This window comes from Schistocerca nitens, chromosome 3 (assembly GCF_023898315.1).
Source record: "Schistocerca nitens isolate TAMUIC-IGC-003100 chromosome 3, iqSchNite1.1, whole genome shotgun sequence".
NCBI classification, from domain to species: domain Eukaryota; kingdom Metazoa; phylum Arthropoda; class Insecta; order Orthoptera; family Acrididae; genus Schistocerca; species Schistocerca nitens.
The window spans coordinates 78,816,829-78,843,166 of record NC_064616.1 but is presented as its reverse complement, the minus strand read 5'-3'; positions in this window follow the sequence as shown (position 1 = coordinate 78,843,166).

The following is a 26,338-nucleotide window of genomic DNA, read 5'->3' as shown; positions in this document are numbered from 1 at the left end:
GGACATCCTTTGGTTACTTTCTTTGCCGCTAGGGGCCGATAGCCAGACCTCCCTGTCTGCACAATAGCTCCTCAGACAGCCATATAGCAGCCCTGGACAGTCCCTCTCCCGCAAGCAGGAGAAGAGTGAGGACCACCATACGTTGTCAAAGGCCCCCCTGATATCCACCACGATGCCGACGACACGCTTGTGCAGGACAGAGTCACAGACATCGGTAGCCGGGGCAGTTGTGCCAGACGCAGACTGCCCTGACCGGAAACCGAATTGTCTGTCACTCATCCCTCACAGTACACGGTGTGCTGTCAGTCTGCCTTCTAGCAACCTCTCAAGAAGTTTGCTCAGTAGGTCCAATTTCTGTGGGATCTTTTTCCGGACCCTTTTTGATTGTTACTATATTTCCTTTCTTCCAGATTGCTGGGAATTTCCCGAGTGTTAGGCACTCGTTGTACAACTTTGTGAGAGGTGCTACCAGCTGGGAGGCGAGGAATTGCACCACCTCCGCAGTAATGCTGTCTGGCCAGGAGCCTTTCCCCTCATAAGGGCCTTGATTTGGGCAGCTTCTTCCACTTCAGAGAAGGGGTAGATAATGGTGTTGTTCTCATAGGCCCTTAGTTCTCCTCTTCTAATTCTTTTTTGTTCTTCAGTGTCATCTTCCTCATCATCGTCAGGCAACAGGACCCGAAGGAGGGCCTCGGCACTTTCCTGCCGTGTACCCGTCATCCGGTCCCCGTACCTGACGGTGGATAACACCATTGGTGATCTTATTGTTTCCCTGAAGGGTCTGTAGCCAACTGGCTTTGCACATAGTTTTCCCAGATCCTCATCCTTATTGCCCTGAGCTCCTGTTGAAATTGCTCCTTGCTTTCTCTGTAGACTTGCAGCCATCGTTGTTTTTCTCCCCAGACGACACTCCGCTGGTAGTACCTCCTCGCCCCCCTTAAAGCCTGGCGCATCTGTCCCAGTTCGACAGACCATGGTGTGGGGGTGGCCGTGACGGCTCTCCTCGTGGTTGGTACAGCTGCTCGTACCGCTCTGGTAATTGCTTGTACCAGTTCTTCAGCGTACTCCTCCACGTTTTCACCACCACCCGGCAACATCGGGATGTCACACTCTTCCGCCAGGCGGTCCCAGTTTGTCTTGTTATAATTAAGCTGTATCTCCCACCCCATGTCTCTTTCCCCTATTGTGAAGGTTTTTAGATTGTGGTCATTTGTTGTTATTCTGTCCCACACTTTCCAATCCGTGACTTTTGTGGCGTTACTAATGTAATGTCAATGTTTGTATCTTCCCCCCTCCGCCAAAGTAGGTGGAGGGGGGGGGGGGGTTCTCTTGCCTGTTGGCAACCACAAGTTGCAGTGCCATAATCGTTTCCTCCGCCTTTTCCCCACAGTCGTATTGAGTGTCACTGAAACATAGGGAGGACTTTGCGTTTATGTCTGCAGTCATGAGTATTTTGCGCCCCTGCAATGCTGTGGCTACTTGTGTTAACTTGTCCAGGAATTCATCTATCCCTCTTCCATATTGGAAGCACATGTTTATGATGTGTAACACTCCCGCTGGCGATTGTAGCTCCACGACACTGCAGTGGTCATCGGAGAACTGTGCTAGGACTGTGGCTCTTAATGCTCTGTTGATTATTATGACTGCAGCCTTTGGTTCTGCTCCATAGTGTATCACTTGCAAATAGGCAGCCATGAATTGGATCCGCCCAGCTTGGGAGTACGGCTCCTGCAGAAAGACTCTTCTCCTCCACCACTTTTCGGAGTTCCTGCAAGACTAATTTGCTGTTGTGAGTGTTAATGTGTCCCACGTTTAAACGGCTCATGGGGGAAATATGTGTGAATATGTGATTCTGGCCAGTTCTTTGTCCAATCGTGGGCTACTCTTCGATTTGTTATGAGATTATTGATTGTACAGTTCTCAAGATCAAATTTTTCATTGTGTCTTTCAAACACTTTTTTAACTAAGTCCCGCAGGGCCCCAAAGTCGGTGGGGCGATTCATTGTCTTGAGCTGAATTCTATCTCCAGCCTCCATTACCGGGAAGGTGATGTCTCTACCGTATTCGTGGCCGACACGCACCACATGCCTTAAGGCTGTGGTGAGGACTGCCAGCTCCTCTAGACGAGATAATTGCAGTGCATGCACCAGGTTTGGGTATATTCTTGCCAGAGCAATTCCCATTCCTCTCTGAGGTGGTGAGTCTGTGGGTGAGCTTGTGCTGCTCACGACATTGCTTTGGACGTGTTCTTTAGTAGTTATTTCTTTGAGTTCTAGCATCGGTGAACTCCCTACCACGGGATGCCTTTGTAGCCGTGGATGATCTTCAGTCGACCTTAGTCCCCGGCTGGGAGAATAGGCAACGTCTTCCTGATCGCTGCGGTCTGTTTGTATGCACACGTCTTTCATCTCTATTGTGTGGAATTGTGATTTTGTGATTTTTTGAATAAATTCTCTAAATTTGTTCGCCCTCACTGCGTCCCTCAACCTCTTTCCCGGGGACTTCCTTTTCGGCTTCCTGTGTACAGGTGTGGCCTCAGCCATAATCAATTCGAGCGATTAATCTCTGCTCTAACATCCTGTACGTAGGGCAGTTCCTACCGGTGGTATTGCACGGTTTCCTTCCTCTTTTTGTGCATGGAATGCAAGTCCCTGTCTTACTACAGTTTTTTCTGACATGATCTTCCGCCCCACACCTGGAGCAAGCCGGCTTCCTATCACAATGCTTATGGACGTGGTCCAAATCGCCACAATTGTGGCATCGGGCGACTACTAGGTAGTCTCTAACATTGATAACATGGAACCCGATGTATATTTTCCCCATAGTGGTAAGTTTCGCCATATTTTTCCGGAGACCTCGGCAACGGGATGGACAACATGGCGTTCCCGGGACCCCGTTTTGAAACGAAGCTTAAATTCATTTTTAAAAGTTTCCCATTCCACATCGTCAAAGTTATGATTGTGCATGGTCTAGTAAATGTCCCCTTCTTTTAGTGCAACCGGCACATCATACAGGATCACCAGCGGCTTACGCTTCTTTGCTGATTCGCACTTGATAGCTTTGTTCAGTTTAGGATTTTTTAGAATTTTGTCCCTATCTTCCTCAGTTGCGAGATCTACTACTACAACGTTTTTGGTGGCTTTAACTTTGTTGATTTTCATTTTGTCTTTGGCGGTGTCAATGGTAGTAGTGAAAATCTCCTGCACCTTTTTAATGGTCTGGCCAGGCATGGGTTTTAGAAAGACCGCCGTGTCAGATCTTTTTGAGATTTTTGCTATTGTTTCTTTCGTAGTTTGGGCCTTTGTGGCTGCTTGCGCTACCACTCCAGCCCGTGTTTTAGTTGGTTGTTGTCTCAGTCTAGCATTTTCCTTTTCTAGTTCCTCAAGACGCCGCTCAAGCTTCGCATTTGCGATAGCCCAGGCAGCAAGTTCATTTTTTATTGTCAGGACTGCAGCCTGGCTGATTTTACCATTTTTTACACTTGAGTGTAGTATCTGGCTAATTCTACAATGTCTCTCGTATACATTTTCATTGTCTTGTCCCACTTTCTCCTGTGAGGTAGGAACGGTAGACATACTCGCCCTCGAAAGCGTACTAGAATCACTCGTCTATGGTTCAGCCACATTTGTGACGAGTGAAAGGAAATGGGAGCCCGTCTCTTGCCCCGGACCGGCTCCTCTGGCAGAGGGGGGGGGGGGGGGGGGGGGGGCTGATGAAGCTCGCCCAACGGCCTCGCCCAAGTCCAAGGGCACTCTCGAGCTGCAGGGTTCAGCGCGCCGTCGCCAGCGCACTGGTCCCCATCGGTGGCTCCTTCATCAACGATTTCACCCGACGCTCCTCGGCAAGTGCCCCCCGCACTCCGGAGAGGCGGATGCACCTCTCGCCCTTCGCCGCCTACTTGCCCGAGTTTCCACCTCTCGGCCGAGGACCCTGTCCTACTCAGGTGGTGGGCCAGTCCCCAGTCGTTCAGCGGTGTGGACCCAGCTAACCTGCACCACCTCCTGGGTTTGGCAGAACACGTCCCGGTTACCCAGGGGCGCGGCGAAGCACCCTTGCCGACTCGCGCCGCGATCCCACGCCGACAAACGAGGTCGCCGGCATGCAGAGCACCTGCTGGTCTGTGCCCTGCGAAAAGAAAGAGCGATTTACAGGGGATAAGCAAAATAATATGAACAGTGTTAGTAATGGGATGGTTGTGTTTGACGGTCAACAACACAGGTAAGACACGTGTTGCGCTGGATTGTGCATGTTCAGTACGGACTAGGCATCAGTACAGGTTGTTTACGAGTAGTGCAGACGTATTTTCATTCAGAGGCCGACGTCGACGTTCAATGAAAGACCTAACAGAGTTCGAAAGAGGGCAGATTGTGGGGGCCCGATCAGCTGGAGCATCAATAGCCAAGATAGCCAACTAATTGAATGTTTAAAGAGCAACTGTTTCAATGGTCACTACATCCCACACAGAACATGGAAAGACATCATCGTATTAACGTAATAGTGGGCGCAAATCAAAACTAAATGACAGAGATCATCCTACTGTAACACGAATTGTGTCAAAACAACGCAAAACTACGGCGGCTAAAGTGACTGCAGAGTTCAATAGCCATCTATCGACACTGTCCGCCGAGAACTCTATAAAGAGAATATTCGTGGACGAGCTGCTATGCCGAAACCATTAGCGACAACTAACCAACGCAAAGAAGCGTAAAACATGGTGTGAAGAGCATAAACCCTAGACGGCTGATCAGTGAAAATACGTCATACTAACGTCGGGCCGTGTTTATGTCTGGAGAACGCCAAAAGAAGCCTACAATCCTGACTGCTTGATTTCAAAGGATAAGCATGGAGGTGGAAGTGTGATGGTGTGGACAGCCATATCATGGTATTCTGTTGGTCCCATCATTACCCCCAAAGGCTGTGTTACAGCCAACGATTATGAGAACATTTTATGTGATCAGCTGCACCTCATGATTCAAATTTGTTCCCCAACAATTATGCCATATTTCAGGACGATAATGCACCATTGACACAGCCAGAACAGTACAATTGTTATATGAGGAGCATGCAGCTGAACTGCAGCGTCTTCCCTGGCCAGCACAGTCCCCGGACTTGAACATTATCGAACCCTTGTGGGCGGACTCTATAGCAGATTTCCGCCTCCCTCGTCACTACAGTAGTTAAAAGAGTTTCTGATCGAAGAGCGGCATAACATTCCACGGGAGACTACACAATCATTGTTGTTGTTGTTGCGGTCTTCAGTCCTGAGACTGGTTTGATACAGCTCTCCATGCTACTCTATCCTGTGCAAGCCTTTTCCTCTCCCAGTACCCACTGCAACCCACATCCTTCTGAATCTGTTTAGTGTATTCATCTCTTGGTCTCCCTCTACGATTTTTACCCTCCACGCTGCCCTCCAATACTAAATTGGTGATCCCTTGATGCCTCAGAACATGTCCTACCAACCGATCCCTTCTTCTAGTTAAGTTGTGCCACAAACTTCTCTTCTCCCCAATCCTATTCAATACCTCCTCATTAGTTATATGATGTACCCATGTAATCTTCAGCACTCTTCTGTAGCACCACATTTCGAAAGCTTCTATTCTCTTCTTGTACAAACTAGTTATCGTCCATATTTCACTTCCATACATGGCTACACTCCATACAAATACTTTCAGAAACGACTTCCTGACACTTAAATCAATACTCGATGTTAACAAATTTCTCTTCTACAGAAACGATTTCCTTGCCATTGCCAGTCTACATTTTATATCCTCTGTACTTCGACCACCATCAGTTATTTTGCTCCTCAAATAGCAAAACTCCTTTACTACTTTAAGTGTCTCATTTCCTAATCTAATTCCCTCAGCATCACCCGACTTAATTCGACTACATTCCATTATCCTCGTTTTGCTTTTGTTGATGTTCATATTATACCCTCCTTTCATGACACTGTCCATTCCGTTCAAATGCTCTTCCAAGTCCTTTGCTGTCTCTGACAGAATTACAATGTCATCGGCGAACCTCAAAGTTTTTATTTCTTCTCCATGGATTTTAATACCTACTGCAAATTTTTCTTTTGTTTCCTTTACTGCTTGCTCAATATACAGATTGAATAACATCGGGGAGAGGTTACAACCCTGTCTCACTACCTTCCAAACCCCTGCCACCTTCAGAATTTGAAAGAGAGCATTCCAGTCAACATTGTCAAAAGCTTTCTCTAAGTCTACAAATGCTAGAAACGTAGGTTTGCCTTTCCTTAATCTAGCTTCTAAGATAAGTCGTAGGGTCAGTATTGCCTCACGTGTTCCAATATTTCTACGGAATCCAAACTGATCTTCCCCGAGGTCAGTTTCTACCAGTTTTTCCATTCGTCTGTAGAGAATACGCGTTAGTATTTTGCATCCGTGACTTATTAAACTGATAGTTCGGTAATTTTCACATCTGTCAGCACCTGCTTTCTTTGGGATCGGAATTATTATATTCTTCTTGAAGTCTGAGGGTATTTCACCTGTCTCATACAGTTTTGTCAGGACTGGCTCTCCCAAGGCCGTCAGTAGTTCTAATGGAATGTTGTCTACTCCCGGGGCCTTGTTTCGACTCAGGTCTTTCAGTGGTCTGTCAAACTCTTCACGCAGTATCGTATCTCCCATTTCATCTTCATCTACATCCCCTTACATTTCTATAATATTGTCCTCAAGTACATTGCCCTTGTATAGGCCCTCTATATACTCCCTCCACCTTTCTGCTTTCCCTTCTTTGCTTAGAACTGGGTTTCCATCTGAGCTCTTGATATTCATACAAGTGGTTCTCCTTTCTCCAAAGGTCTCTTTAATTTTCCTGTAGGCAGTATCTATCTTACCCGTAGTGAGATAACCCTCTACATCCTTACATTTGTCCTCTAGCCATCCCTGCTTAGCCATTTTGCACTTCCTGTCGATCTCGTTTTTGAGACGTTTGTATTCCTTTTTGCCTGCTTCATTTACTGCATTTTTATATTTTCTCCTTTCATCAATTAAATTCAGTATTTCTTCTGTTACCCAAGGATTTCTACTAGCCCTCATCTTTTTACCTACTAGGTCCTCTGCTGCCTTCACTACTTCATCTCTAAAAGCTACCCGTTTTTCTTCTACTGTATTTCTTTCCCCCATTCCTGTCAATTGTTCCCTTATGCTCTCCCTGAAACTCTGTACAACCTCTGGTTCTTTCAGTTTATCCAGGTCTCATCTCCTTAAATTCCCACCACTTTGCAGTTTCTTCAGTTTTAATCTACAGTTCAGAACCAATAGATTGTGGTCAGAGTCCACATTTGCCCCTGGAAATGTCTTACAATTTAAAACCAGGTTCCTAAATCTCTGTCTTACCATTATATAATCTATCTGAAACCTGTCAGTATCTCCAGGCTTCTTCCATATATACAACCTTCTTTTATGATTCTTGAACCAAGTGTTAGCTATGATTAACTTGTGCTCTGTACAAAATTCTATCAGGCGGCTTCCTCTTTCATTTCTTAGCCCCAATCCATATTCACCTAGTACGTTTCCTTCTCTCCCTTTTCCTACTACCGAATTCCAGTCACCCATGACTATTAAATTTTCGTTTCCCTTCACTATCAGAATAATTTCTTTTATTTAATCATACATTTCTTCAATTTCTTCGTCATCTGCAGAGCTAGTTGGCATATAGCCTGGAACTACTGTAGTAGGTGTGGGCTTCGTGTCTATATTGGCCACAATAATGCATTCACGATGCTGTTTGTAGTAGCTTACCCCCACTCCTATTTTTTTATTCATTATTAATGCTACTCCTGCATTACCCCTATTTGATTTTGTATTTATAACCCTGTATTCACCTGACCAGAAGTCTTGTTCCTCCTGCCACCGAACTTCACTAATTTCCACTATATCTAACTTTAATCTACCCATTTCCCTTTTTAAATTTTCTAACCTACCTGCCCGATTAAGGGATCTGACATTCCACTCTCCGATCAGTAGAACGCCAGTTTTCTTTCTCCTGATAACGACGTCCTCTTGAGTAGTCCCCGCCCGGAGCTCCGAATGGGGGACTATTTTACCTCCGGAATATTTTACCCAAGAGGACGCCATCATCATTTAATCATACAGTAAAGCTGCATCTTCTCAGGAAAAATTACGGCCGTAGTTTCCCCTTGCTTTCAGCCGTTCGCAGTACCAGCACAGCAAGGCTGTTTTGGTTAGTGTTACAAGGCCAGATCAGTCAATCATCCAGACTGTTGCCCCTGCAACTATTGAAAAGGCTGCTGCCCGTATTCAGGAACCACACGTTTGTCTGGCCTCTCAACAGATACCCCTCCGTTGCGGTTGCACCTACGTTACGGCCATCTGTATCGCTGAGGCACGCAAGCCTCCCCACCAACGGCAAGGTCCATGGTTCTTGGGGGGGGGGGGGGGGACACAATTATTATACGCCAGTATTCCAAGAGGAATCGCAGTTGTATTATGGGCAAATGAGGGTCCAACCATTTATTAATAAACCATTCCCAAGTAAGTACAGGTGTTCACATTATTTTCCCTATCCCCTGTATCTGACATCCAAAAGGGCACGATCATTGGTTTAGCGCCAACGGTGGAAACATTTACGAAACGGCTAAGTTTGTAAACTGTTCACGGGCCATTGTTGTTAAAGTATTCCGTGCATGGCAAAAGACGCTATCTAAAACAGGCGCTGAAGCAATTGTGGTGCACTATGGGCCATAGATGGAAGGGGTAACGAGCGAGTAGACGTGCAACTGTTGAGCAACTGATCACCCTGATGAACCAAGGGGCTACTGACAGTATTTCCTCAACGATCCATTAGTGAACATTGCAGCATTTGGGTCTCCGCAGCAGTTACCAGGTTCATTCACGCATGGTAACTGCTATTCATCGGCGACAAAAGCCTGAATTTGCACTCCAGTATTGCAAGTGGTCGTCCACTGAGTGACGACAGGTGCGCTTTTCAGGTGAATCACGTTTCGTGATCTATTGGACTGAAAGCAAAAACCATGCAACAATCGTCGGTAGGCCCCAGACCGGAGGAGGGAACCTTATGACCTGGGGAAAGTTTTAGTGGCATTCCCTGGGTGATCTCATCATTCTGGAAGGCGACAGTCATGTTGGTATCCCACCGCTGTCCGGCGCGTCTCTAGACACGTCTTCGCCCTGAAATTCCATTGACTGGAGCAGAACTGTCTTCATTGACGAGCCCTACTTCGAACTGAGCCTCGCTGACCGGCGAAGAGACGCCTGGACAGCAGTGGGGTACCCGACATACGGCCCGACGAGCAAGAGTGATGGTCTAGGGTGCCATTTCTTTTCACAGCAAGGCCCCATTGATTGTCATCTGCGGGATCCTTATAGAACAGCGGTACATCAATGATATTCTATGCCCCGTTTCGTTGCCCTTCATGGTAAACCATCCCAGGCTTAAATTTCACCAAGATAGTGCCTGCGGCAGGAGTTTCTACTTTCTGTCTTCGTGCTTACCAAACCCTACCTTGGTCAGCGAGGTCGCCGAATCTCTCCGCAATTGAGCACGTTTAGAGCTTTATGCGAAGAGGCTTCCAACCAGTAGGGGATTTTGACGATCTAGTGCACCTGTTGGACGGAATTTGGCACGATATCCTTCAGGAGGACATCCAAAAAGTCTATCAGTCAATGCAAAGGCAAATAATTACTTCCATAATGGGCAGACGTGGACCAACGCGTTCTGACTTGCTCAGTTTGTGAATCTCTTTCTCCTGAATAAATCACCCATCACCCAATATTCCTGATCTTGCAATAATTTTTTTGTCAGTACGTGTACATCACATCCACCGAGTTCCGTCCTATTCAGATTATTCGTTCATGGTCCGTCGTTTCTTTTCTTCTTTTTATTTGTCTTAGAGTGTATTTTACAGAAATAAGATGCAGTCGTATTTACAACAATGATGGACGATAATTAAGTTATAATCCTCCTAGTATATCTTGGGGTATGACTTGTTTTTATGCTGAATTCATAAGTGATACTAATGCATACAGTATATACTGCTTCCGTTTTGCAGTAGATACTTGACAATGGCCCAAGGTCCAAATTACACAGCCGTAAATCAAGTTAAGAAAAATTTAACTGCAGGCGACACAAAATCATTTTAAAAAATTAACGTAGCATGCGCCTGAATTCAGGGAAACCACAGAAAACGTAAACCAGATTGTTGGACAGATATTAAAAAAAACATGTTTGTGGGAAGATTCTGTTATTGCCTTTGTCAGCATTTTTCTGCACTGGTGTCGAAAATTAAAGCAAGGTTGCATTTATTTTACCACAAAACAGTATAAACAGATGAGAGTAAAATTGAAACAATGTAAAGAATACAGAACACAATCAACTGCAACATGCATGACGGTAGACAAAAATGTTCTTCGTTTTTTTCCAGCTCAACGGATTTGCACACACATTCCGACAACTGGTTAAAGTGCTCAGTGTGGGGTGTGACCTCCTCTGGCACCAGTACAGGCCAGACAAAGACGGGACATTCTGTGAATGATGTCATAAATCTCATGTTGAGGCAGTGACGCCCAATCTTCCTGCAGAGCTGCCCACAAGTTTGGACAGTGGTGGCTGCTGATGTGATGCAACCCGTCTCCATAGTGCATCCCATATATGCTCTATGGGATTCATATATGGAGAGCGAGCAGCCCAGGCCATGTGTGCAATATCTTCCACAAAAAAAAAAAATGAAAACACCTGTGCTCTATGAGGTCAAACAGTACCGTCCATCAGTACAGAGTCTGGGCTTGCAGCAACTGGCAACAACCTCGCATGAGATCTCAAGATCTACTCACGGTACATGACAGCAGTTAAATTTTGCTGATTCACTTGGACAATTTCATGAAGAGGTATTCGGGTGGCCAACATAATCCCTGCCCACACCATTAGGGATCCTCTTCGATATCGGTCTCTTTCTGCAATGTTTGGGTTCCGAAATCGTGTTCCACATGCCATCGAGAATCACTCTCCAGACCAAATCGGCACTCATCTATGAAAAGAACATTGGCCTACTGTGCGACCGTCCAGGTGGCATATTGATGGCTCCACTCTTGACGTTCCCTTCTGGGAAGACACGCCAGAGGTAAACAGACATCAAGTCTCCAACAATGAAGGCCACACTGCTGACGCCTCCTGTACACCGTTTGCCTCGACACAACACGTCCAGGAGATGCTGCGAGGTCAGATGCCAGTAGTAAGGCGGTACTGCCGTGCCCTTACGGCTGAACAGCGGTTCACTCTGGTCGTGTGGTCGGCCATAGAGTTTCGTTCTCTATAGACTGTCGCCTCATCCGAGAAACAACAGAGCCATCCACATTAAGCCATCGGGCCGCATCAGTTTGCGACTCCTCTGCTTCCATTCTTCCTATGGCCCTCCCCAGCAAAGAGTCTGTAGGCGTCTTCTCTGTCCCATGCTGCACCGTCTGCGACTGCGTACACAGCGGGACTACCCTCCAAATACTACCCCGCTTGATAGGTGCCCTGACGTCATTTCGCCGCGCGGAATGGCCGCACGGTTAGAGGCGCCATGTCACTGACTGAGCGGCCTCTGCCGCCGGAGGTTCGAGTCCTCCCTCGGGCATGGAATTGTGTGTGTGTGTGTGTGTGTGTGTGTGTGTGTTGTTCTTAGCATAAGTTAGTTTAACTAGTGTATAAGTCTAGGGACCGATGACCTCAGCAGTTTGGTCCCTTAGGATTTCACAAATTTGAAAATTTGAACGTCATTTCTGGTGTGGAGAACACGATCGTAACGACATCTGTTGACGGTTTGTATGACTATATCGTGAATTAGACACAGGACGGGGAAACAGCAATTTGTTGATTTAATTTTGGACAGCGGTATAGAACAAGTACAATGTGCTGAACATCATGATATTTACTTGACTTAATTTATCTTCATCTGTTCAGTTCAGAAAACTATTTTTCTAGAAGACAAGCAGTAACTAAAGCTTCTGACGTATTCTTTAGTCTTAGGCATTGCTATAAGCGTCTTTACCTGCTTGTTATAAGTTAACATCTGGTACCATAGAAGTTGATGGATGAAAATTACACTACAAACCAAAAGAAAGGTCTTTTATCTGTGCTATAAATGTTACTCCGGGCAGCGTCTACGCGCGTCGGCGGCTTTCTACGTTACCAGGATGCGTGATGCACAGTAGCCTCGAAACGTGGTATCATAACCAATTAAAAGAAGTTCTCGCTCTGGTCTGGATCACAGGTAGGGCATGTCTCATTCGAGATATATCTTGAGACGAAGCTCACGCGACTGTGAGAGGATGAAGTGATGTAATTCCAGCTGTAGCAAAGAAATCACGTGTTATATGTGCAAAGAGGCCAGTGCTGTGTTCTAACAGAACAAACAGATGGTAATTCACCAGAAATTAAAATTAGCAATCTGTATATCCTGTGCGATGTATTCCCAACATCGCACACGATATACAGATTGTTACCATAATAATAAAATCTCCATAACTACAGTGGCTGATATATCGGTGAATCACCTTTAACCTGTAGTACAACTGCGTATCGTCGTGGAATTGATATATACAATACGAGAGCTATTTGCAGATGACTTATACTTCATTCATAGTACGTTATAAAACTTGCAATCAACAATGATGATGAGAGAGGACATTTTAATCGGACAACCTGTTCTAAAAGCAACCACATAAGCTTGATCACATTGAATTGCTATGAATGGACGATCCAAGTGAGGTATAGAAAACTGTTCGCATGCTCGTCAAGTAACAAATTTGAGATTTGGTCATTGGTATCTTGAAATGATAAACGCCTAATATGTTCTCACAATAACTGACTGCAGTTCGTTATCAGAGGGCCAAGAGAGTACTACGAAACTACAGCCAACAGCAGCACCAGTAACATCACCATGTTTGATGACAGGATATAGGTACTTCAACTTATTAGGTTCCTTTACAGTACGTTCTGATGACGGAAAAGTATCAATGTAATTGAAAGAATCATGTCTCTCTTATGATCACTTCTGTTCTTTGTTGGTTTTATTTTTCCATTGTTTTGCTCTTTCAAACACTTCTTGGTGTTGATCAGACAGAGATTGTTACCCAGCCTCGGGTATTCAGAATTGGTAGTTCGCGTGGGCCTGTAGTTCGTTAAAGACGTTGATTCAGTTTTAACGTCGCTTGTCTCATTAGCTCAGCGTTTTTATGAGAATATCTTCATAAATTGCCGACAATCTGGATGTGTTATGATTCCTTGTATACGTTGTTATTAGACGCTGATTACGTCTCACTGAGAGACAGGTGGACATTGTTACGTTATACGTAAATATTTTCAGGCGTCTTTACGATAACTGGAACTAACCTCTCTTCACCGACCTGCTCTTTTTCAGAGTCAGAGAGGTCTTAAATTTGGCTTCGTCTACATATGCATACAGGAATACTTGATACTACGTTAGAGCTCTCCAAACTAAATTCATCCAATGCGATAACTAACGACAGTAACATCTCACTATTGTCACTGTTATCAGAACCATTAATGAAATGTATGAATTCAAGAAGCATGGGAAATGGATGGAACTTCGTAAGAGTAAAAACTCCAACAGCAGTCGTAATTACTCTACTGACGACAATAGACACTTCGGTGTACTGCGAAATGTAAAAGTCAAGTGCAGGCATTGAGTGAAACATTTCATAAGTTACGTGTACAGATACTATACCGTCAAACACTGTAGCGTCATTGGAAATAACTTGATTCCGTCAGTTGTGGGGTGCATTTAAAGGCAGATCTCTACTTTCCATTATTCATCCACACATACTTCACCAAGGCCAAAGCACGCTCCTCCCGTGCTCTTGACAGACTGAATTTGATTTCTAACTGTGATGACTTCTGTGACAAATGGTTCAGAAACCCTAACATTTGATTCGTTGAGACATATCAATCATGATAATTAGGAGCTGTGGGATCTGTACAGGGTGACTGGCTGTATTAGAGAAATTCCCTGTTTCTGCAGCACTTGAAGATTTAGAACACTTCTTTCTTATTTTATTTTTACAGGCAACAATCATAGTCTTATGTCATAAGCTGCAGTCATCTTCAGATAAAATGTTGCGATATAAAGAATCTCTGAACACCTGAGATGTATGCGTTGTCTTGATACGATAGTGAATAGGCCTTAATGATTATAGGGAAATTAGAACGACTGAAAGGCTTGAACGGTATTTCCAGTGGTACCACATGCTAACTTTCCTTAACTGATGTCAAATGCAGGGTAACGCCCATAAATAACAGAAGGAACGCGTCAGAATTAGATAAAAGCAATAGTGGTGAACTTCAGGAGACTGTCACACTGCATAAATATGAAGCAATATGAAATGGAACAAAGATGTGAAATCAGTAGTAGGAAGGGTAAGTGGAAGATTTAAATATTTTGGGAAAATCCTGGAAATGACTGAGCGTCTTCTGTGGGAATCGTATACAAAATTTTACTAGGCCTACGACCGATTCTAGAATACTGCAGCAGTATTTTACGTCCTTACCAAGCTGTCCTGACAAAAGACGTCGAAGGTACTCAGATGCCGTATGGGACGAAGAATCGAGGAACTCAAATGCTATATAGACTGAAGTGTCATTGAATCGAAAGGTTCCACAGTTTCAGTTACACAGCACTTAAACGCGATGTTGACGAACGCTATTTTTAATGAAAGCAAGATTGCTAGCAATGCTGCGTGACACTGTGGTAAACACGCCATAACAATTGAAGTTAAGGAGCTGTGAGAGAAATTTGTCATGAATAGTACATGTTACCAGCGACACAGACCGATACCAAAATACTATAAACGCAATATATGGGCAAGGCAAAAATTGTCCTCTGATGGTAGATGCCAATGCAAAATGTGAAATGGGGAGGAGCCGTGAGACTTAGAAGACGGATTTAAAGTTACGGAACTATAGACTATAGACTATTGGTGCTTTTTGTCGTTAATAAAGCAAAATAGCATCATAAGTTTGAAAACTAAACGTAAGTTTGTATGACCATCGATATAACTCTGGCAAACACAACCGTGGTTACGAGTAGGGAAAGCATTTTTATCTAAATAAATATTTATTTTGCTTTTTGATACAATACTGTAACTAAGACACAAATTCCCGAAACAGCACATTTCACTCGTATACACAATAGTTTGTTACTTTTCTTTGTTGTAATATCTAAATTTAAACAAAAATCTCACGAATTGTCATATTATGGGAACGCAGTTTGAATGAACTTCATTCGTAAACGTATTGCGTCGTGACTGACCTCCACTACAGGTGTTGGCTAGCAGTCTAAATGGGGAATCCTTTGTTTATGACGTGGACGGCCGAAGCAAGGTTCACAACAGTCGTCAGTCATTGCTCTCGTCTAGTTTAAAGCAGAACGCTTGCACAGTATGGTATTTTAAGTGAAGTGATTGGTGATATAACGCCGAAAGTACACTGACCAGCCAGAACATTATGACCGACGACCTCCTATCGATATAAACCCGTCCAGGCGATAGCAGCGTCACCTGGCGAGGGATGACTGCTAGTCGGGCACACGCAGAGTGCAAGCAGTATCGGTGAGCGTGCTGTCCGTGTGTAGAAAGGGGTAAGCGCGCGATCTACCTGTTTGGCCGAGGACGGATTGTGGTAGCCCAGAGGCTCGGCACGGGGATTTCGGAAACTGCACGATCAGTCGGGTGTTCGAGGAGTGCTGTTGTGTGTCTTCAACACGTGGCGAGACCAAGGTGAAATCACATCCAGACGTCGTGGGGTTGGGCGACCACGTCGGACGCCGTAGGCAGGGCAGACTGGTAAAACAGGACAAGCCGCGACCTGTGGCGGAAATAACATCAGACTTAATGCTTGGCAGAGTACACGTTTGTCTGAACACACAGTGCACCGAAAACTCCGCAGCCGACGACTCATGCATGTGCCAACGTTAACACGGCGACATCGGCGGCTACGACTGAAATGGGCACGTGACCACAGGCACTCTACGGTCGCAGGTTCGAATCCTGCCTCGGGCATGGATGTGTGTGATGTCCTTAGGTTAGTTAGGTTTAAGTAGTTCTAAGTTCTAGGGGACTTATGACCACAGATGTTGAGTCTCATAGTGCTCAGAGCCATTTGAACCATTTTGAACCATAGGCACTGGACGTTGTCGCAGTGGCAGAACGTCGGATGGTCTGATGAATCCCGGTACCTTCTTCGTCATGCCGATGGCAGGGGGCGAATATGTCGTCTTCCAGGGGAACAGCTTCTTGATGTCTCTACTGCGTGACGGAGACAAGCTGGGGGCGGCTCCATTATGCTCTCGGGGACATTCACGTGGGGATCCGTGGGTCCGGTGGATGTCGTTCGAGGCACTATGATGGCCGTGGTGTATCGTGCACTGGTTGCAAGCCATGTAGACCCGTTCATGTCGATCATGTTTCCCGACTGCAGAGGCATTTTTCAACAAGTTAGTGCGCCATGTCACAAGGCCTGGAGTGTGATGGAGTGGTTCGAGGAACACGAGTTCTAATTGATGTGCTGTCTCCTCAACTCACCAGATCTGAACCCGATCGAACACATCAGGGATGTGGCGTCAGAGGTCATCGCCTATCTCCCCAAAAATTACGGGAGTTAGGTGACTTATGAGTGTACATGTGGTGCCAACTCTCTCCAGCAACGAACCAAAGCCTCATTGCTTCCATGCCACGGCGCGTCGCCGCTGTGATTCTTGCCCAAGGTGGACATACCCGCTATTAGGTAGGCTGGTAGGCTGGTAGGCTGGCATAATGTTTTGGCTGATCAGTATAAAGTCAAATATACACTCTCGTTTGCAATATGTTAATGAATTTAGAAGCACCGTTACAAGTGATGGTACAATTCTAATCTGTCAAAAACGTGGGGAATCGGTAAATGCAGACCAGTGATCTGAAGTCTTGCAACACTTATTAGGTAGTGAACAAAGAATGGCCGCTTCGCGTACAACTTCTAGACATGTTCTTCTAGGCGAAACAGTTTCTCTTCACATACTGTAGTTTCAGAAAGTTCCAAATATTATGCAGATTTACGCAACACTTTCCTTCCGTATGACATTCCTTTATAGAAACTCAGATGTCCAGCGCTCAGAAATTTTCTTACGAAGAACACAACTTTTGAAACACGAGAAGAGTCAACAGCAAGAAAATTGTATGTGCCTGCCTGTTACGAAGAAATGCTAGTAAAGATCGGAGCAGGATGTGAAAATAAAAAAAAAGGGTAAGCAATGACGAATTATCAGACTCTGTCCGTAGGAAATGGCAAATGCTGTGGTTGGTGTGCTAGATAAGGATGAAAGTTTCCAAGCAGTTTTTTCGATTGTCATGTAAAGAAATATCATCATCAGCTCACATAACAATGGCTTACTCATTCAACGAATCTCTGCAGTTGTTAATGGCGAATGGGGGGAAATTTGATAGCATTTTACTCTTACTTAAGGATGAACTCAAATGGCAAACAGATGTTTGTGAAAGCGCCAACAAGAATTGATTTGTTCACAGTCAGAAATCCATACTTTGCACTTTCATCTAGACGCATTGTTACTGATTGTGGGACACGGTTAGAAGTAGCAGTGTACTATACAAACAATTTTGAAAACTTTGAATCAGTGATTGATGAAGAAAATGAGGATGACGCTTATTCAATTATAATGCTTCAGAATATACTCAACGACAGCACACAAAAAATGAATTATCTTACATATCTGCAAATTTGAGTTTTTTTGTTTCACTCTATCAAGAAGTTAGAAACATCAGCTAGCTTCTTAACTGAGGCAGTTAATGGGGTGCAAGACATTGAGCAAAAAATTCATTAACTCACAGGTCGAAATGTGGAAGCTATTACGCAGAAATTTAAAACTGTGTTGAAAAAAAATTGTGATTTCATAGGACGTGTAAAATTTATAAGCTTTTAGAAGAGGAAGTAGACGTTGGTGAAATTGAAAATGTGTGTGCTAGTGACATTCTTTTGATGCAATGTGGAAAACTATCATCATGTGATGTTGAAAGGTCCTTCTCCCGGTATCGTGCATTATTTCGCGACAACCAAAATCGGTTTGTGGTGGAAAACTCCGAATAACCCGTTCCCAAGTTACAATGTTCTGTATATGGACAGTCACACAAAAATCATCCTCATCTAATCGTGATGACTCGTCCAGACCAATACAGACGAGTGTCCACGATTCCATAATGGATCTGAAGGAAGTGGATTAGACAAAATTCCCAGAACACGAAACTACCTTCCCTCAAAACTAATACAGATGGAACTGTTTATTTGTGTGTTGATTCAGATAGCAAGTGTGTCTGATAATCCTATAAAATAAATATCGAAAATTAGTAGATCCCCTTGGATCTTCGCAGTTGCGAATACGGACAACCATGAGCTGTATAATGGAATGACGACAATGAAAATTTGTGCCGGATCGGGCCTCGAACACAGATTTCCCTCTTATCGTGAGCGGTCGCCTTGCCATTAGGCATGCATGCATGTCCGAAGGAACTTTACATCGTAATTCGGAATAACACAGGCACTGCAATATTGTTTCGTATTATGTAAAAGTCTTAGACTCGCAGGAAGGCTCTATAAAAGATTTTTAGGCGCTCAAGAAAGGGAAATAAGATTTCCTCAGCATAGCTGCGGCATAGGAACAATTGTTATGTGAACTACCACGGGGTTACCCTAAGGAGTGATACAAAACCGTTACTGTTTACAAGATATCGAATTTGTTTAAGTGAACCATATTGTTAGAGGAAATAATACTGCTCAAAGCCAGGAAAAGTCTTACAGACATATGTTCGTAAACACTTCTCAATAAGTGGGGCATTACATTCAAATGTAGGTATCTGACGACAGCCTGTAAAGTACTCACTTTAGGTACCACACATTCTTACACATCATTCAGCCCTTCTCAAAGAACCACGCACTCAAATGAGCACGCCTGGTTGCCCTCGGATTTGGTAACATTCATGAGACAGACGCTTCTGAAAACGGAGCAAGTTGTCGATGGTTGTGGTCTACACCAATGCCTTTAAATGTCTCCAGAGCCAGAAGTCGGTGGGACAAAGGTCAAGTGAACGGGGATGTCATTTTACTGGACCTCCTCGCTCAATCTCTCACTCATTAAATGTTTGTATTATATATTGTCGTACTTAGAGTAGAAAATAGGGTGTTCCCGTTGCGCATCAACCAAATCCTTTATCTTTCTGCAAGGGTAATATTATCCAGTAACGCGTGTAATTTGCTTCCCAGAAAGAAGTGATAAGCGACATTTGAAAAGACAGATACATCACCACTGAAACTAACTCAGCAAGAATTTTAAAAACCAAGTATAGCATGTAAAGAAAAGAGCTAACTTTAAATATATGAATGAAACTATAAATGAAAAAAATGAAAAAATTCAGAACTGGAAAAGTGAAAATAAGATGTCTGTACAATAAACAAAGTTTTCTAAGGATGTAAAGTTAATCCATTAGAATACTATTGTAAAACCAGACGTCTTCTATGGGTCGGAAACACTATTTTAATATGCACGCACGACTGCATTAGAAGATTTGGAAAAGATAGAAAGGAGAATCTTGCGAAAAATATTCAGTCTAATCGAGAACAAAGATGGCAGTTGGGTTTTGAGCCCAAATAACGACAAATACTCATTCTGCCATAAGCCAACAGATAATATCAGGAAAAGACATATTGCTGTTTGTGGACATCTAGAGACAATAAAGTATTGCGCTCCTGAGAGCTGGGGTCACGTCGTGAGCAGGACACCAGGCGTAGAATGTGAGTGATTGGTTCAGTTGATGCGTGGAGGCGTCGGTGACGTAGTGGTATCTGCTGGAACATTTATTTTTCGTGCTGAGCTTACAGAGTTATGAAGTGCATTCAGGTCGGCGGTAGGAGGCTGGGAATAAGCGCGTCCCGTGAAGAAGTGATGATGCCTCATCGGCGAGACTTGACCTAGCTCCACAGGTCTGTCTGTCACAGTAGCTCGCTGCGCTAGTGGCAGCAGGGCAACGAAAAGGCGTCATCGACCCAGACGTTCTGCGGTACCGGGCAGCTTCCATCTCAGCGCTCTCGACGACAGCCTGTTGCGTTCTCAGGCGAGGACAGCCGACTGTGGTCCAGGATGTCGATTGCTGTGAAGACCGGGCTCTGGTCATCCGCCATGGACTGCCCAAGGCTGCAGCAGATGTTCACAACCCGGCCAGAAGGCTGTGGGTAGAGATCACAGCTTGCAGATCATCTGCAATGGATTGTAGTGAAGGAGAACTGACGGCACACCAGTCTCCTCCTCATCGGCGATGTCCCAGTAGACAACAATGGCAGACTACAGCTGTGGTACGCACTACGTTGACTGTTTCTTGGTACTGAAGTCAGCAAACAGTACCAGGCAGACCATCATCGATAGGCTTGTCGCGTTTCATTGAAAGTCAATGGACCATCATTCTCTCTGGTTTTAATGACATGGGCCGTGTGGCACCGTGAATTAATGTGCCCTTAAGCTCCTAAGAAATGGTTCAAATCGCTCTGAGCACTATGGGACTTAACTGCTCAGGTCATCAGTCCCCTAGAACTTAGAACTACTTAAACCTAACTAACCTAAGGACATCACACACATCCATGCCCGAGGCAGGATTCGAACCTGCGACCGTAGCGGTCGCGCGATTCCTGACTGTAGTGCCTAGAACCGCTCGGCCACACCGGCCGGCCTTAAGCTCCAAAAGTCTCATCGCCACCGGTGTGGCGGATCTGGGTGTATGGACACATTTGCTCTCATTTATCGATCCAGTAAGCGCCCCTTTGCCACAAATTAATTTAGCGAGATCCGCTTCTGTTGTATTAATTATTCATTGAAACCACGACCGGTTTCAGGACTTTAAAATCCTATCTTCAGGTGAACGAAACTCTAACATACAACGGATAGGATGGGGGAATTATAATTCAACATACCTGAAAAACCAAAAGAGCAGACTACCGAAACAAGGCAACTTATTGTATTTGGTGACACATAACACGCGCTCGGGCAAGTCAGTGCAGGAGCTCCAAATCACTACTCCAAATCGCTGCATGTTGATGGAAGTAGAAAAATGGAAGGGCCTAACAATCAAACTGACATAAAAATGAAACTTACAGGCGGATGGGACAAGGGAGATAGAAACAGAGAATAAACACTGTACTCACACTGTTGGCCGCCGAACAGTCGCACGGCAGGAACGCCAGCCACAACTGAGCGGAGGGTCGCGCAGGAGGTCCGAAGGCGCAGGCGCCACTGGTGTAAAAGCAAGTAAACTGACGTTAGCAGCAAAGGTATAAAAATTCTGGACTACTAGACTGACAGGTCTGTGCGTTTACAGCACCACACATGTTGTCACATGTCTGAGAGCTATAGCAGATAGGCTATATCGGCACACCACAGCTCGTTCATATTCTATTATGTTCTTAAATGAAGCATTGTAGCCCTCTGGCAATGAAGTTACTGCACATTACCTTGTTATGTAGCACTGCGACTCCGAGGTTATGTGGAAATGCTCGCCCGGTGGTCTGACGTCTGTTACGTCGGTGGTACGTCATGCAGACATTCCAGTTGGCACGCTAGCCCAGCTAGCCTTCTCTGTTCTCAGCTAGCCTGCTAGAACTTCAAAAAAAAAAAAAAAAAAAAAAAAAAAAAAAAAAAAAAAAAAAAAAAAAAAACATTTCAACAAAATTATTCTGCAACTCAACACTCCTTCCTTGTTTGATAAAAATTCATCCTGAATTTTGCCTTTGAGTATCCCCCTATAATTGTAGATCGTGCTCGTTGCACCAACGTTTTTTACTCGTGAGAGCTGACTCAGATGGGTTTTCTCTTATTTCCTGAGTGTATACCATTATTCTTAAGTACCTTGAATGAACCCTTTCCCCAGTTACGCTACACTATCTTTTTTTTCATTTTTACAAGCTATACGGGAAGAGCCAAAGAAACTGGTACACGTTCCTAATATCGTGTAGGGCCCCCGCGAGCACGCACAAGTGGCGCAGCACGACGTGGCATGGACTCGACAATGTCTGAAGTAGTGCTGCAGAGAGCTGACACCATGAATCCTGCAGAGCTGTCCATAAATCCGTAAGAGTACGAGGAGGTGGAGACCTCTTCTGAACAGCACGTTGCAATACATCTCAGATATGCTCAATAAGGTTCATGTCTGGTGACTTTCGTGGAGTTTTGAAAATCAGAAGAGTGTTCCTGGAGCCACTCTGTACCAATTCTGGCCGTGTGGGGTGTCGCATTGCACTGCTGGAATTACCCAAGTCCGTCTGATTGCACAATGGATATGAATGGATTCAGGTGATCAGACAGGATGCTTACGTACATGTTACTGGTCAGAGTCGTATCTACACGTATCAGGGGTCTCATATCACTCCAGCTGCACACTCCTCGCACCATTACAGAGCCTGCATCAGCTTGAACAGTCCCCTGTTGACATGCAGGGTCCGTGGATTCATGAAGTTGTCTCCATACCCGTCCAAGTCCATCCGCTCGATACAATTTGAAATGAGACTCGTCCGACCAGGCATCATGTTTGCAGCCGTCAACGGCGGCTGGAGTGGCCGAGCGGTTCTAGGCGCTTTAGTCTGGAACCGCGCTGCTACTACGGTCGCAGGCTCGAATCCTGCCTCGGGCATGGATGTGTGTGATGTCCTTAGGTTTAAGTAGTTGTAAGTTGTAGGGGACTGATGCCATCAGAAGTTGTCCCACAGAGCTCAGAGCCATTTGAGCCAACCAGCCAGCAACAGTCGAATGCCGGTGCTGACTGGTCTTGATAAGTCGCGAAGCTTTGCCTCCTGCACTCATCAACTGTACACGAGTGGGCCCTCCGCTCCCAAAGACCATATCGATGACGTTTCGTTGAATCATTCGCACGCTGACACTTGTTGATGGACCCGCATTGAAATCTGCATCAATCTGCGGAAGAGTTCACTTCTGTCACCTTCAACGATTCTCTTCAGTCGTCGTTGGTCCCATTTTTGTAGGATCTTTTTTTGGCTGCAGCGATATCGGAGATTTGATGTTTTACCGGATTCCTGATATTCACGGCACACTCTTGAAATGGTCGTACTTGAAAATCCCCATTTCATAGCTACCTCGGAGATGTTGTATCCCATAGCTCGTGCACCGACTATAACACAACGTTCAAACTCACTTAAATCTTGACAGTAGACGTAGACGTTGCCTACCGCAGCACTGTATTCTGCCTGTTTGCGTATCTCTTCTGTATTTGTATACACATGCCTATAACAGTTTCTTTGGCGCTTCTGTGTAATAATTTCAAAGTTTTCGCAGGTTACGTTAGTTAACCACTCGACAAGTATCTGACCAGTCCGTAGGTTTAGAGAGCGGATACTTTTGCGTCTGAGGCCGGCCGGAATGGCCGTGCGGTTCTGGGCGCTACAGTCTGGACCCGCGCGACCGTTACGGTCGCAGGTTCGAATCCTGCCTCGGGCACGGATGAGTGTGATGTCCTTAGGTTAGTTAGGTTTAATTAGTTCTAAGTTCTAGGCGACTGATGACCTCAGAAGTTAAGTCGCATAGTGCTCAGAGCCATTTGATTTTTTTTTTTTTTTTTTTTTTTGCGTCTGAGACAAAAATAAAATATGCTAATTGCTTTCAGAATCACGACAAAATTTGTGGTCGTGATTCTTGTGGTTACCATTTTTTGGCGCCAGTTCTCTTAATATTATTGTATATTTTGCAATGTTTGCCCCGTACAAATTTTACCTTGCTAATATGGTATTTGTGTATCTGAAGTGTACGAAATCAGGATTCAAGGTGTTGTTAAGATAAATTATATTTTATGTTTGAAATACTTATTTCGGTGTCTCTGGCGTATTCCAAGCAGAGTGGGTCAGCCGGAGTACAGTACAGATGTGAGTCTAGCTGGGAGGTGGAAGTTCATCCCGACTATCTCACAAGCAGAGCCGTTCACCAAAATAACAGCATTACGTAACTCGAATTTTGCCATGCCCTGAGGTTTTCCATTCTTACAGCAATTCATGATCACAGTTTCGGTACAAAAGCTGAATAGATTCAACATGCTGGCTGTGGACATTTGTGACATTCTGTTGCCTCTGCTTTCCTCAGAAACAGCTGGACTTCGCATGTCTGTGCGTTATTCTACAATTCTCTAGCTGTATAGATGGCGGGTGGTATTTTCTAGCAAACACTCTTGTAGGTCCCTCAGTGTCATAAGAGCTTGAGCTTCTCCATGCTCAAAATTATTAAACTCTCTTGCGCCTTTGCTAGTCACCATTTACACTTCGTTCGTGAACTATATAACACCAATACTACGCGTTCATTCCAACAAGAACAAGAGTAACACATACATTAAACAGCTCTGAGAAATAACTCGACTAACCTCAACTACATAGTTGTTCGCTTGCCTCAGTGCAAGTGCATACACTTTTTGACTTTTTTAGTCATTTTCTTGCACCCTGGCCCCATCGTCGGGACTTGTGGTAATGCATCCACCATTCCTCTAAAAGGTTTAATCCTATTTACATGGACAATAAAAAAAAAACTCTAAGCACTATGGGACTTAACATCTGAGGTCATCAGTCCTCTAGACTTAGAACTACTTAAACCTAACTAACCTAAGGACATCACACACATCCATGTCCAAGGCAGGATCCGAACCTGCGACCGTAGCAGCAGCGCGGTTCCGGACTGAAGCGCCTAGAACCGCTCGATCACAGCGGCCGGCTCATGGAAAATAGACGTTTTAGTTAGAAACTGCACTTTAACATTCACTGGAGAAGTTATCTCAATGGCTTGATAAGGACCTTGATACTTAAAAGGAGAGGACACCTACTCGTCACCGCCGAATTCGTCCAAATTTATGGTACATGTAGGGCGTGGTGAGACAAGAAAGTGCTCAAAGTGGAAACTGTAGATCGCCGAGTGTTTAGGAAATAAAAAGAATTTTGATACAGATCTATCACCATGTGCACCTTATCATTTATCCCTGTGTCGTTTAGCAACAGGTGTTTGGCTCAGTTGTAAGAAATGGGAATCGCACTGAAAGGGTCGCAGGCTGATGCAAGCTTCTCGGGAAGTGATTTCTTCTTATTTCTCGATGAGGTAAGTGCATTTTGACAATTTTTATTAGATTTTTAACTGACGATAAAAATATACATCGCAGGGTTGCACTAGTGGCGTACATTTGGGGGGAATTACTTTGACACTGCACGTTGGAAATCCGTCTTCATCTTGGAACAGTTTGTCGTATATTTGTGGATTTGTTTGTCTTCCCCATGAGTCAATCAACAGAAGACAATTATTCTCTTGCACTTAGGGCTTCATCAAATCAGTTACATATTTTTTGTACAAGTCCATTATCAGTTGACCGTAATTTGAAGAAGGAGTACAAAAATATTTGCCACTGGGTGGAGGTGAACCCGTGACCCTTTCAGTACAAATGCGTTCTCTTATCGCTGAGCCAAACACTGCTTCCTGAACGAATTGTCTTATCGCTGAGCCAAACACTGCTTCCTGAACGAATTGTCACAAGGACAAAAAATTGATAAGGTGCACATGGTAGTAGATCCGTATCAAAGTTTCTTATCTTTCCCAAACGTTTGGCCATCTGAAGTTCCCACTTGGAGCACTTTGTCTCACCACGCCCTACATGTACCATGAACTTAGACGAATTCGGCGATGACGAGTAGGCGTCCTCTCCTTGTCAGTCAAGAAGTTCTGTGTCTTTCCCTTAAGCATGTAGGGCTTTGTAACTAACAGCCATTGACCCACTCGATATTGAGGCAATTGTTTCTGCTATTCCAAAGTATTAGCTCGTTTTACTTCCTGCCCTACCTCCCATATTCTGTTTGGAGATGATCTGTAACTAAGATATTACACTTACCAAATTTTAGTATGCAGCTGTTAACTAAAGTTTTGGCTATTATACTAGCCTGCTGATCAGGAATTGCCATAATTCCAAAGAACCTTGAAAAATGATCTATAATTGTTAGTACACACTTATTTCTGTTGGGTGTCCTGTTACAGTGTCCTAAGATATCGAGCCCAGTCATTTGAAAGGCCGCTGGTAGTCTTTGCAAAGGGATTTCTTGATGACTAAGATCAGCTCTTCTGCACATGTTACACAGTCCTTCAAATCCAGCTCGACATCAAGCTTTTGTCTTCTCCACCAGAACCTTTCTGTTACTTGTGTGTCCATTGTTTGGTGTGCTCCATGACCTGACAACACACGGTCATCCATTTGTCACAATACTTTATCTCTTAGCG